A 13,900-nucleotide genomic window follows, 5' to 3' on the forward strand; every position below is an offset into this window, starting at 1 on the left:
TGAGGGAGGAAGACGTGAGGGGGGAAGACGTGAGGGAGGAAGACGTGAGGGAGGAAGACGTGAGGGAGGAAGATGTGAGAGAGGAAGACGTGAGGGAGGAAGACGTGAGGGAGGAAGATGTGAGGGGGGAAGACGTGAGGGAGGAAGATGTGAGGGAGGAAGACGTGAGGGAGGAAGACATGAGGGAGGAAGACGTGAGAGAGGAAGACATGAGGGAGGAAGACGTGAGGGAGGAAGACGTGAGGGAGGAAGACGTGAGGGAGGAAGATGTGAGGGAGGAAGATGTGAGGGAGGAAGACATGAGGGAGGAAGACATGAGGGAGGAAGACATGAGGGAGGAAGACGTGAGGGAGGAAGATGTGAGGGAGGAAGACATGAGGGAGGAAGACGTGAGGGACGTGAGGGAGGAAGACGTGAGGGAGGAAGACGTGAGGGAGGAAGACATGAGGGAGGAAGACGTGAGGGAGGAAGACGTGAGGGAGGAAGACGTGAGGGGGGAAGACGTGAGGGAGGAAGACATGAGGGAGGAAGACGTGAGGGAGGAAGACGTGAGGGACGTGAGGGAGGAAGACGTGAGGGAGGAAGACATGAGGGAGGAAGACGTGAGGGACGTGAGGGAGGAAGACGTGAGAGAGGAAGACGTGAGGGAGGAAGACGTGAGGGAGGAAGACGTGAGGGACGTGAGGGAGGAAGACGTGAGAGAGGAAGACGTGAGAGAGGAAGACGTGAGGGAGGAAGACGTGGGGGGAGCGGCGTTCATAGATCCTTGCATTCTCAATGAGGGACAAAGGTGTAGAGGTGCTGCTCAGTCATTTTCTGTAGTTTATTGAACTTTTTTGGTGTGGAGGGGATCTTTAACCCTTTCACCGCCACACTACAGAAGGTTAACCCTTTCACTACCACACTACAGACAGTGGTGGTAGTGAAAGGGTTAACCATCTGTAGTGTGGTGGTGAAAGGGTTGACCCTTTGTCGTGTGGCAGTGAACGGGGTTAACCTTCTGTATTGTCGCAGTGAAAGGGTTAACCCGCAGCCGACCCGGGGTTCGACTCCCGGACCCGGTGACCTTTGCCGAATGGTCTTCCCCCCGTATCTCTCTCCCATCCTTCCTCTCTGCCGGACTTGTATCCGAAATAAAGCAATAAAATGCCAAAAACTATTTTTTTTTAAGAATGTACACGTTATTCCTCCTGTGGACATTTGAGTCAATATTTGTGAACATGCACTTAGGGTTGGGTCTTTTTTATTTGATTACTTACTGCCGATACCATTATTGATATGATACCTTGCATTCAATACCAATAACATAACAGTACTTTTATCAGTACAATACATTGTGCGTGGTGCAGGTAGTAATAATGCTTGCTGGTGAGTGCAGGCCTTCCAGCTCCAAGGCAATAAGCTAAAAGGCAATTATGTACTAAAATAGCTTTATGTTGCAGGGTTTCCCAGTCTAATTAGTCCTGCCACAGTTGTATAATGAACAAAAAAACCAGCACACCTGATTCAACTAATAAAGGGCTAGTTAAGTTAGGGCGGCTATGTGGCGTAGTGGGCAAGGCGCTCGGCACGAATGCTGGAGACGCTGGGTTCGCCTGTTCTAGCCCAGCGCTCCACATTGCTTTCAGTTTAGCTGGTCGTTCATACTAATACACATTGGCCGTATTAGGGGGTGGGAAACTGATGGGTGGGGATCGGGCGTTGTGGACAGCGACTCCTACAGGTCGGTTGGTGCGCCTGCACAGTAGAATCAGGAAGTGTCGGGGGCAGCGTGAGCCTCCCACGCGTTACTCCTCGCCACTGAGAGATCGAGCTGCGCAGGTGAAAAGATGCGACTGCTGTTACCTCAAGTACCGGAGGGGACTTGTGCTATGTATGACTTAGTCCACATTGCAGCCGGCTTGTGGGAGGCAAGAAACAGCGTTCGTGACAGGGGAGGGTTGAATTGGATGATACGAAATTGGGATGGGAGAAAAATATAGAAAATGGGAGAAAAAGTGGATAAAAAAAAAGGGCTAGTTAAGTTGAATCAGGTGTGCTGGTGGTGGAATTTAACAAATACATTGAACGGCTGGGGGGGTGCTTCGAGGAGAGGATTGGGAGGCACTAGTCTAGTCGATTTTGTGTTTTGAGCACAAAGTTCATCATAGATCTGGCCTCTTTATTTTGCTCTCAAAGTGCACCAGATTGATGCATTTAACTTTAAAATGTACACCAAAAAAATAATCCGGGGGTGGGCATGCCCCCGGACCCCCCTAGAGGGTCGGAGGTTCACCCCCCATTAGGGGTGGACGGTATAAACGGTATACGGTATAAACGGTATGAATTTGCTCTACGGTATGGATTTTGCCTATACCGTGTAACCGGTAGTGCAGCTCTAAAATAGCAATGACGTCATGTAACCACAGCGCGACTATTTCACTCGCATTTGCCCCTAAAAATAGATAGAATTAGTCATAGATAATAGATATGTGCGAACTGGAAAAAGTTATTTAGGAGGCTTCGCGCAGTGCCAGCCCCTCCCGCACGCATGTAAACACGGGTCTACTAGTAGTCTAGTGGGACGGGACGTCTCCCTGAGCTAACGTTAGCTTAGCTACCGTTACAAAATGACCCAGTCAACTATTCACTTTTAGTTTAATACATGATGAGGCATTGTCTAACCGAACGGTATCTAGTCGGCCAGCTACCGATAGCTCCTGACATCAACAAACGCTCCATCAAGTCTAGTAGAGAGTAGACGTGTATGATAGCTCCGTTAGCCGTTAGCTCACGTTAACACAAGTTAGTTCACCGTTCAAAACGAAATGTCCCATTGAACTAAATAATTCACTGAGGCGTTGTATTAACGTTATATATCCGGCTAGCAGTAGCTACAGATAGCTCCTGATATCAATGTCTTATAACACTGATTCGATGCGTATTCGAGCTGAGGGCTTGCTGAGCACAGTTAAGTAACGTTATGCCAATAGGGTCCAGGTGCAGCGCCGGAGAATCCTGGCCGTAGCTCTGCTCGAGGCTACTCGAGTATAGGTCCAGATGCAGCTCTGGAGAATCCTGGCCGTAGCTGGAGGCTACTAGAGTACACACAGACTTGTTGCGTGGTGGCGATGTCTCGCAGATAATACAAGTACAAGTCTAATTATATAATATATATATTTTATAAAAAAAAAAAAAAAAATTATATAAAATAAAAAAAAAAATTTATCAAAAACGATGATACCGTGATATATACCGTTACCGTCTATGCTTCAGATTATACCGTGATATAAATTTTAGACCATACCGTCCACCCCTACCCCCCATAGTCTCTGAACATCCTGTGGGAAACACTGTGTTGATTTGTCAATCAAGTCAGACTGGTAGTGATTGGCCAATACAACAAATCTCTGAAACATTGTATCAAACTAAATGAACCAATATGAGTCTCTGAAACATCTTGCTTCTGTTCCAGTTCCAAACCACTTCCTCCCTTTCTCCCTGTTCCATCCATTACCTCGAGAAAAGAATTAGCATGATCAAAAGAATCACTTCATCACGTTAAGCCCGTTGGGATGAAGGATTATGGCTGCGGTAACGTAAAGCACTGCGCTGACAGGCTGAGGCAGGCTCTGTGGCTACTAGCAACAAGCCACCTGATTACTGAAAACACACACACAGACAGACAAACAGACAGACAGACAGACACACACACACACACACACACACACAGACAGACAGACACACACACACACACACACACACACAGACAGACAGACAGACAGACAGACAGACACACACACACACACACACACACACACACACACACACACAGACAGACACACACACACAGATAAACAGATGGAACGTCTACTCACACACACAGAGGGAAGGTCTACACACACACACACACACACACACACACACACACACACACACACACACACACACACACACACACACACACACACACACACACACACAAACTCACACACAGAAGGAAAGTCTATACGCACACGCACGTGCACACATACGGGAAGAAGTCTCAAAATGTAAGTACTGCAACCGGGTGAAAAGCTGTCAATCAAAGTATTAGAGTTCACCTGCCCTGCCCGCAGCTCCCAAATAATGACTATGTTGCTACGGCGATTAATCTTGATAAAATAACAACATTGTGTTATGAGTGTGTGTGTGGGGGGGGGGGGGGGGGGGGGGGGGGGGCTATGTGTGTAAATGATCATGGCTTGTGTTGGTAGGAGGAGCTTTTGTTTCCTCACAGTGTTGTCACTTGGTTACTATGGCGAACGCGAGGTGGTAATATATGACACCGTTATTATTAGACAGGGCATTTCCCGCCCAATTCATCATGTTCCTTTTGATGTGGGCGCCTGAGTATAACACGGCTGAAATGTGTCACACAATGCAAGATGGTCAGGTGACGCAGTCCTCACGGCGCAGACAGACAAACAGATGGATGGAGGGAGGGAAGGATGGATGGAGGGATGGACGGACAGAGAGTAAGAGCAGATATATTAATATATATATTCTCCTACTCTGCCCCCTCCACCTGGAACACGCTACAGCAGGATCTGAAGCGCTCAGTCCCCCGAGCGAGTTTTAAATCGATGTTGGGTGTCTCTTGGAGAGGAGCTCCTATGCTCTGCTCTTGTTTTTAAGGCTGAATTCTTTTCTCCGCCCCCTCTCTCTGGCACTTTATGTTTTGTGTTGTTGTTGTTGTTGTAATTTAGTGTGTGTTGACTGGTGAGTGCACTGTTGCTGTTTACATGTGTCACTGTCGTATGGGCTGCTGTCTGAACAGGTCGCACTTGTAAATGAGACCTCGGTCTCAATGTGATTTTACCTGTTTAAATAAAGGCTAAATAAATCAATAAAACATATATATTATATTGTACATCGTTTAACAACGACACGGAACAATATCAGTCACAGGCGTTGCTAAGTTTATCGGTATAAGGCTAACGTTGGCCGATATCGAACGGCTATACTGATATATATCCGTCCAGCCTCCACCTTGCACGTCTGATAGGGGTGTCATCGAAATGCATCGATTCTAATGTGACGATTCAACTGCATCGATTTGAAAATGTTAGAATTGATTATAATCGAAATTAATCGCAATTTTAAAATCTTAAAAAAATAATTATTATAATTATTTTTGTGTATTTTTTTTTATTTTTTTTTATTGACCTATAGTCCATTCATGCTGAGTGAATCAGTTCCCCCAGCCACATTTGTGTATTCAAATTTTTTTCTGGGGAATTAACTGATAGAAAATGTATCGAATCGAATCGTGGTCAAATGAAGAGATTTCATGATGCATTGAATCGTTGCCTGAAGAATCGTAATCGAATGTAATCGTTGTGAGGTCGCATCGTTACACCCGTAATGGAGAGGTGATGAGAAATAGACTTAATGATGTGTGGGCGTGCAAGAGAAGAAGAAAAGAGAAGAGACAAGGAGAAGAGAAGAGAAGAGAAGAGAAGAGAAGAGAAGAGAAGAGAAGAGAAGAGAAGAGAAGAGAAGAGAAGAGAAGAGAAGAGAAGAGAAGAGAAGAGAAGAGAAGAGAAGAGAAGAGAAGAAGAAAAAGAGAATGGGGTCTCTTTCCTCTACTACGCCAAGAAACGGAAGAAAAAAAACAATTCCAAAAGGGAAACGCCACATGAGTGAATGAGCCAACAGTGTCCGATTGTCAACAGGACAGAATCCCACGTTTTCATGTTCCGAAGCAAAACAAGCAGTCAAACCAGTAGCTCGGACATAATTTATGAGGCTTGCGTTCTCTATGAATATACAATGGCAGTGGTCTTTCCACATGAAGACATGCTTGTGTCTGGCTAGCGGCTAGCCTGAGTCGCTGTGTGTTGTTAGGCTACACAGAGTTGTGTACTCACTCTATACAGACCTGTTTGTGACATTATCAACAGCCCAGTGTGTGTATGTGTGTGTGTGTGTGTGTGTGTGTGTATATACAGTAAGATGTTATTCAATATCAACGTACAACATGATAGGTATTAATGATACTAATCTATATTAAGACTAATGTAGTGGAATAAGTGGGGGCGACTTTCCGGTGTGTTTTGATAGATATATTGTGTGTGTGTGTGTGTGTGTGTGTGTGTGTGTGTGTGTGTGTGTGTGTGTGTGTGTGTGTGTGTGTGTGTGTGTGTGTGTGTGTGTGTGTGTGTGTGTGTGTGTGTGTGTGTGTGTGTGTGTGTGTGTGTGTGTGTTGTCGAGTGCATTGTTTAACTTGCAGGGTTCGAAAACGACCATATTATTATTGTCTGTCTGCTTGGTAGAATGTATTTGTCAGGAGAGAGGGCTTGTAACGCTGGCTGCACACAGAGGCTTAGTAAGCAGTTCTAGGTCAAAGTCTGAATGCACGGTAACAGGAGAAAGGGAGAGAGGGAGAGAGAGAGAGAGAGAGAGAGAGAGAGAGAGAGAGAGAGAGAGAGAGAGAGAGAGAGAGGGAGAGAGGGGAATATGAGAAGGACTTGCTTTTGTCTTTCTCTCCCACTGAACAGTTTCACATTACATTTTAGATAGACTTTCCAAAACACACACACACACACACACGGTCTCAGGCATTCTCTATTGGTTGCTGTATTGATTTGTTATAGCTATTGTTTTGGCTCCGTCTGGGCGCGTTCCTTCTTCAGTCCCACTGGTCCACAGCTTCCTTCATATTGATAAGACTACTGACCATAGTATTCCATGACATCATCGCCCACGACATCTCGGTAGGAAGACGACAGGAGATTCATGCAATAAAATCACAGGTGATTATCAATAAATGACATCCGTGGCTAATGGGCTGTGTTTAGGGTGTTTGTTGCACCCGACTGGTAGGAAAGGCATGACAAGTCATGGGAATGGGAATACTATAGTATGACTATAGGATGTCTGTAATAATATGACTATATGATGTCTGTAATAATAGGAATATAGGATGTCTGTAATAGTATGACTATATGTCTGTAATAATATGACAATAGGATGTCTATAATAATATGACAATAGGATGTCTATAATAGTATGACTATAGGATGTCTGTAATAGTATGACTATAGGATGTCTGTAATAATAGGAATATAGGATGTCTGTAATAATATGTCTATAGGATGTCTGTAATAGTATGACAATAGGATGTCTGTAATAATATGACTATAGGATGTCTGTAATAATATGACTATAGGATGTCTGTAATAATATGTCTATAGGATGTCTGTATTAATATGACTATAGGATGTCTGTAATAATATGTCTATAGGATGTCTATAATAGTATGACAATAGAATGTCTATAATAGTATGACTATAGGATGTCTGTAATAATATGACTATAGAATGTCTATAATAGTATGTCTATAGGATGTCTATAATAATATGACAATAGGATGTCTATAATAGTATGACAATAGAATGTCTATAATAGTATGACAATAGAATGTCTATAATAGTATGACTATAGGATGTCTATAATAATATGACAATAGGATGTCTGTAATAATATGACTATAGGATGTCTATAATCTATAGGATGTCTGTAATAATATGACAATAGGATGTCTGTAATAATATGACTATAGGATGTCTGTAATAATATGACAATAGGATGTCTGTAATAATATGACTATAGGATGTCTGTAATAGTATGACTATAGAATGTCTATAATAGTATGTCTATAGGATGTCTGTAATAATATGACAATAGGATGTCTGTAATAATATGACAATAGGATGTCTGTAATAGTATGACAATAGGATGTCTGTAATAATATGACAATAGAATGTCTATAATAGTATGTCTATAGGATGTCTGTAATAATATGACAATAGGATGTCTGTAATAATATGACAATAGAATGTCTATAATAGTATGTCTATAGGATGTCTGTAATAATATGACAATAGGATGTCTGTAATAATATGACAATAGGATGTCTGTAATAGTATGACAATAGGATGTCTGTAATAATATGACAATAGGATGTCTGTATTAATATGACTATAGGATGTCTGTAATAATATGTCTATAGGATGTCTATAATAGTATGTCTATAGGATGTCTGTAATAATAGGAATATAGGATGTCTGTAATAATATGACTATATGTCTGTAATAATATGACAATAGAATGTCTATAATAGGATGTCTATAATAATATGACAATAGAATGTCTATAATAGTATGACTATAGAATGTCTATAATCTATAGGATGTCTGTAATAATAGGAATATAGAATGTCTGTAATAGTATGACTATATGTCTGTAATAATATGACAATAGGATGTCTATAATAGTATGACTATAGAATGTCTATAATAGTATGACTATAGAATGTCTATAATCTATAGGATGTCTGTAATAATAGGAATATAGAATGTCTGTAATAGTATGACTATATGTCTGTAATAATATGACAATAGAATGTCTATAATAGTATGTCTATAGGATGTCTATAATAATATGACAATAGAATGTCTATAATAGTATGTCTATAGGATGTCTATAATAATATGACAATAGAATGTATATAATAGTATGTCTATAGGATGTCTGTAATAATATGACAATAGAATGTCTATAATAGTATGTCTATAGGATGTCTATAATAATATGACAATAGAATGTCTATAATAATATGACAATAGGATGTCTATAATAATATGACAATAGAATGTCTATAATAGTATGTCAATAGGATGTCTATAATAATATGACAATAGAATGTCTATAATAATATGACAATAGGATGTCTATAATAATATGACAATAGGATGTCTGTAATAATATGACTATAGGATGTCTATAATAGTATGACTATAGAATGTCTATAATAGTATGTCTATAGGATGTCTATAATAGTATGTCTATAGGATGTCTATAATAGTATGACTATAGGATGTCTATAATAGTATGTCTATAGGATGTCTGTAATAATATGACTATAGGATGTCTATAATAATATGTCTATATGATGTCTGTAATAATATGTCTATATGATGTCTGTAATAATATGTCTATATGATGTCTGTAATAGTCACATGCAATGCAAAGTACAGAAGGGATTTATCTAGAGAAATGGATGGTTCGTATGGTGTGCCAGGCTGGCATCATGGGCCTATCTTGTACCAGTGTTGCCACAAAACGCAGGGAATCTTTAAGAATTGTGCAAAAAAACATGTATTGTGCAGGTGTTTCTCATGTTATATATACACTGACAACAAGTATGGTTTGTGTGGCTCTGGTGGGTTAGGGCAGCTATATATTGCATTATAGGCTTTGTAGTGCTTCTTCATTCATAAATCCTGTACACATAGACTGTACACACATCTCTGCTGCTGAGGCACAGTAGGTATTGGCGACTCTATTGTACATCATCAACAAAGGAAGGGATGAGGACCCATAGGGCTACAAGTCAACAGACAGTATATTGATGGTGCTGTGAATTACATGTTTAGCCACTAAACGGTGATAGAGCTGTATGATCGTTATTGATGCATGTTGATATTATTATTATCAGGAATGACAGAACAATACACGCCGTGATGACAATGACAAGTGTAACTCTGTATCCACCACCACCACCAGAGAGGCGCGCCCCCCACCCAGGGCATCATGTTCCGACAGAGGGTCGCTGTATCCTCCTCCTCCTCCTCCTCCTCCTCCTCCTTACCTCAGGGCGACGCGCACCGAACTGTCGTGATCCTGTCCGCTCGTCATGTTGTTGTTGTTGACAAACCGGTTTAAAAATAGCTCGATTTTCCCTTTTCTTTATCGGCTTAAAAATGCCGTCGTCGTTCCCAACAGCAGCGAGCGCTTCTTCTCTGTGTGTGTTTGTGTTGAGCCACCGCGCAGCTTCTCCTCCTCACCTCCTGTACGTTTGGAAATAGAAATCGATCTGAAGAAATGTCACATCATCATCTAAAACTGTGCGATCGATTAGTTCCGATCGATGACGAGCCGCGACACTGACTCCACGGCATCGCGCTGCTGTCTCTCTGTGTGTCCTCTGACTGCGGGGTCTCTGTGCGGAGTGAGTCGGTCCACTTGCCCCGCCGGCGGCCGCTGAGTGTGGAGTCAGTGGATGATCCCAAGACGAGGAGCGTCATCACCACCAAGTCCCGCCCTCCCAGTGCCGCTGGACCAATCTAAAGGCACGCCAATCTGACTGGCACAGAACATAATCAATTGATTGATTGATTGAAAAGTTTATTTAACAGATTGCAGAATGGGTACAGTGCAGTACGGCTCAATACACACAATTGTTAAGGGGATGCAGACCAGAGAAAGACTTTCGTCTTGTTTACATCAGGGTCCCCCATTTTACATTCATCACATGGCTGGAGGCTTTGCTTGTCCTCAAACGGGGCCTGATATTAAGGCATGGAGGTGTTATAGAAGAACGGTATTAATGCTGTGACCAGCGAGGGCCTTGAGATCATGAGCAATGACTGCATCATGCCTAAACATTAATTATTGAATGCTTCAATCACAAAACATCAAGACATACGGCATTGGGGCGGTCAGGTGGCGTAACGGAGATTGCGTTCGTCACCAACCCCGGAGCGGCTGGATTCGCCTGTCGAATCCAGCTCACAGCTCCGGGGTTGTCACCAGCTTGGCTGGCCGTTCACACTAATACAATTGGCAGTATTAGAGGGTGGGAGAAGCTGGCGGGGTGGGTCCGGGTCGTTGTAAACAGCGACTCCTACAGTTCGGTCGGGGCGCCTGCTCAGCGACGATAGGATCTAAGGGCGGTAGTGTGATCCTTCCACACGCTACGCCCTCTCAGGGAGAATCCGCGCTGCCAGGTGAAAAGAAGCTGTTGATTGGCTGGACGTGTGTCGGAGGAAGCACGTGGTAGCCTCCACTCTCCCAGACCGACTGTGGGGGGTAAGTGCGCAGCTACCAGGAAGGGGATTGGGAATTGGCATAACGACTAACATTGGGATGGGAGAAAATCGGAGGAAAAAGGAGGGGGAAAAAGATTTAAAAAAAAGACATACAGCATTACGTAACTATTTGACTAAATAAATAACAAATCAGTTAAATGTCAGGTCTTTATAAATATAGCAATGACCATTTTACTTTCTGTAGTTGTTACACACTATCATTAGCTTACTATGAGTGGGAAAAGGGAAATACATAAGAATTTTTGCTTTGTAAATATATACGAGGACTATGATATACCGTAATTCCTCTAATAGTAACCCCGGCTTGTATTTGTTTCAACTGTAGCGGATACCAGGCTTGTATTAGGAGGAGGCATGTATAAGAGAGAGGCCTATATTTCTAATTTTCAAACAGATCATAATGAATAAATCAACATTTTGTGTCAGTTTGAACCCAGTAAAATGTACTGGGTTCATTTATTGAAACCAAGTACTGTATGAAATACGGTAGTAAACAGTGCAATTACAGGTGGTCAAAAAAAGTTAAATAAAGTAAAATAGTGCAATCACAATACTGGTATAATAATAATAATAATAATAATAATAATAATAATAATAATAATAATAATAATAATAATAATAATAATAATAATAATAATAATAATAATAATAATAATAATAATAATAATAATAATAATAATAATAATAATAATAATAATAATAATAATAATAATAATAATAATAATAATAATAATAATAATAATAATAATAATAATAATCATAATCATAATCATAACCATAATCATAATCATAATAATAATATAATAATAATAATAATAATAATAATAATAATAATAATAATAATAATAATAATAATAATAATAATAATAATAATAATAATAATAATAATAATAATAATAATAATAATAATAATAATAATAATAATAATAATAATAATAATAATAATAATAATAATAATAATAATAATAATAATAATAATTATAATTATAATAATAATAATAATAATAATAATAATAATAATAATAATAATAATAATAATAATAATAATAATAATAATAATAATAATAATAATAATAATAATAATAATAATAATAATAATAACTTCGTTTTATACAATTCTGAGGTAGGCTTACTCTCTTGTCTTGGTAAACATTAACACCATACCATTATATGGTATTTACTGCACAGCCAGGCCAGCATATAACAATAACAAAATATATTGCCTATGGTAAATCCGTTGAGGGAAATACCGTAACTCCTCTAATATACATGAAACCCGGCTTGTATTAGGAGGCCGGCTTATAATTGCTTAGCTCAACAGCGCACCCGGTCATTAATAGAGACCCGGTTTTTAATTGAATACCGGTTACTATTAGAGGAATTACGGTAGTTGTTTTTGAATCACCTGCCCAAACCCTCTGAACTAAAAGGTAAAGGCAACTCTACATGCTCTAAGTTGTGACATATATGTACTTTTTGTGTGTGTGTGTGTGAAGAAGTAACCTGTGGCTGTGAGGTTAGCGTTTCCTGTCTTTAACTTGTAGCACGTATAGTGAAACTGCTTAGGAGCGCATAATAAATATTCCCCTTGTGTGCAAATCTGCTCCTGCAATGCCTCGTCCCTGCTGCTGCGTCAGGGCCTGGAGTGTGATACACATAGATTCACGCCTGGGTCTCCCGCTTGGAAAGCCTTGCAGACCGTATGTATCAGTTAGGAGAAACTGAGGAGCAGCCCCTCCCCAATAGAGATCGTTTGATTGATTGATTGATTGAAAACTTTATTAACAGATTGCAGAATGGGTACAATACAGTACAGCTCAATACACACAATTGTTAAGGGGATGCAGACCAGAGAAAGACTTTTGTCTTGTTTACATCAGGGTCCCCCATTTTCAATTCATCAGGACATATATGACATACATGACATACAGATAGTCAGTACTGCTACATCTATACATTTATGACATACCAAATTTGCAAATACAGTACTGTTTGTGATACAAAAAGAGTCCAGAAAAGGGAGTATATACATTTGACGTAGAAACTGTAGGAGGAGGTTGGGTGGGGGGGGGTTGGGTACGTTGGGATATTGACAACCATACTGGGTAATTTACATTGGAGGTGGTTGGGGGGGGGGGGGGGGGGGGCACACTGTATAAACAAACAAAATTGTACATTGGACTATTGACAAAACCATACTAGGTAAATGACTGTACATTGGAGGGGGTTGGGTTAGGATATTTACAGGGGCCAGTGTTGAATTGCAGTCTCCCGTAGGTGTCCCTTGAGAGAGGTTTTGAAAGTGGGTAGTGATTCACATTAATTTACAGCTGTGGGTAGGGCGTTCCACATTGATGTGGCATAATTGCGTATACAGTAGGGTTCAGGTCTCTACTCTGCTACACTCTTTTGCCCCCTTTTGACTTTTGGAAACCCATCTGGGTCACAGCACCATTGTAACGTCTATGTTGTCTATGTCTATGTGTTGTGGGGGCGACAGTGGCTCAGGAGGTAGAGCAGTCGTCTGGTAATCCGGGAACCTTCGATTCCCGCTCCTCCTGGGGCAGCGTGCCGATGTGTCCTTGAGCAAGACACTTAACCCCTAATTGCTCCCGATGAGCAGGTCGGCACCTTGCACCGCCGTCGGTGTGTGAACGTGTGAGTGAACGGGTGAAAATGTGAGGAACAAATTGTAAAGCGCTTTGGATAAAAGTGCTCTATAAAAAAGCAGCCATTTACCATTTATGTTTACGATCTGGGCGTCCTGCATGGGAAATCAAACGTCTACCAGACTCTACTCTGGACAAGGGATATATTAGGCTTATTAGGCTCCATGGCTACTCTGCTACAATATAAAATTACAAACATCTCAAAACAAACTGGTCAGACTACTGCTTGACCTGACTCCTAGAACCCACCTCACCCCTGCCCACTTTGACAACCTAGGATGGCTTAGAGTAGACGACAGAGTACAGCAACTTGCA

This window comes from Notolepis coatsorum (genome assembly GCF_963971535.1).
Source record: "Notolepis coatsorum genome assembly, chromosome: 15".
In the NCBI taxonomy this organism is placed as follows: domain Eukaryota; kingdom Metazoa; phylum Chordata; class Actinopteri; order Aulopiformes; family Paralepididae; genus Notolepis; species Notolepis coatsorum.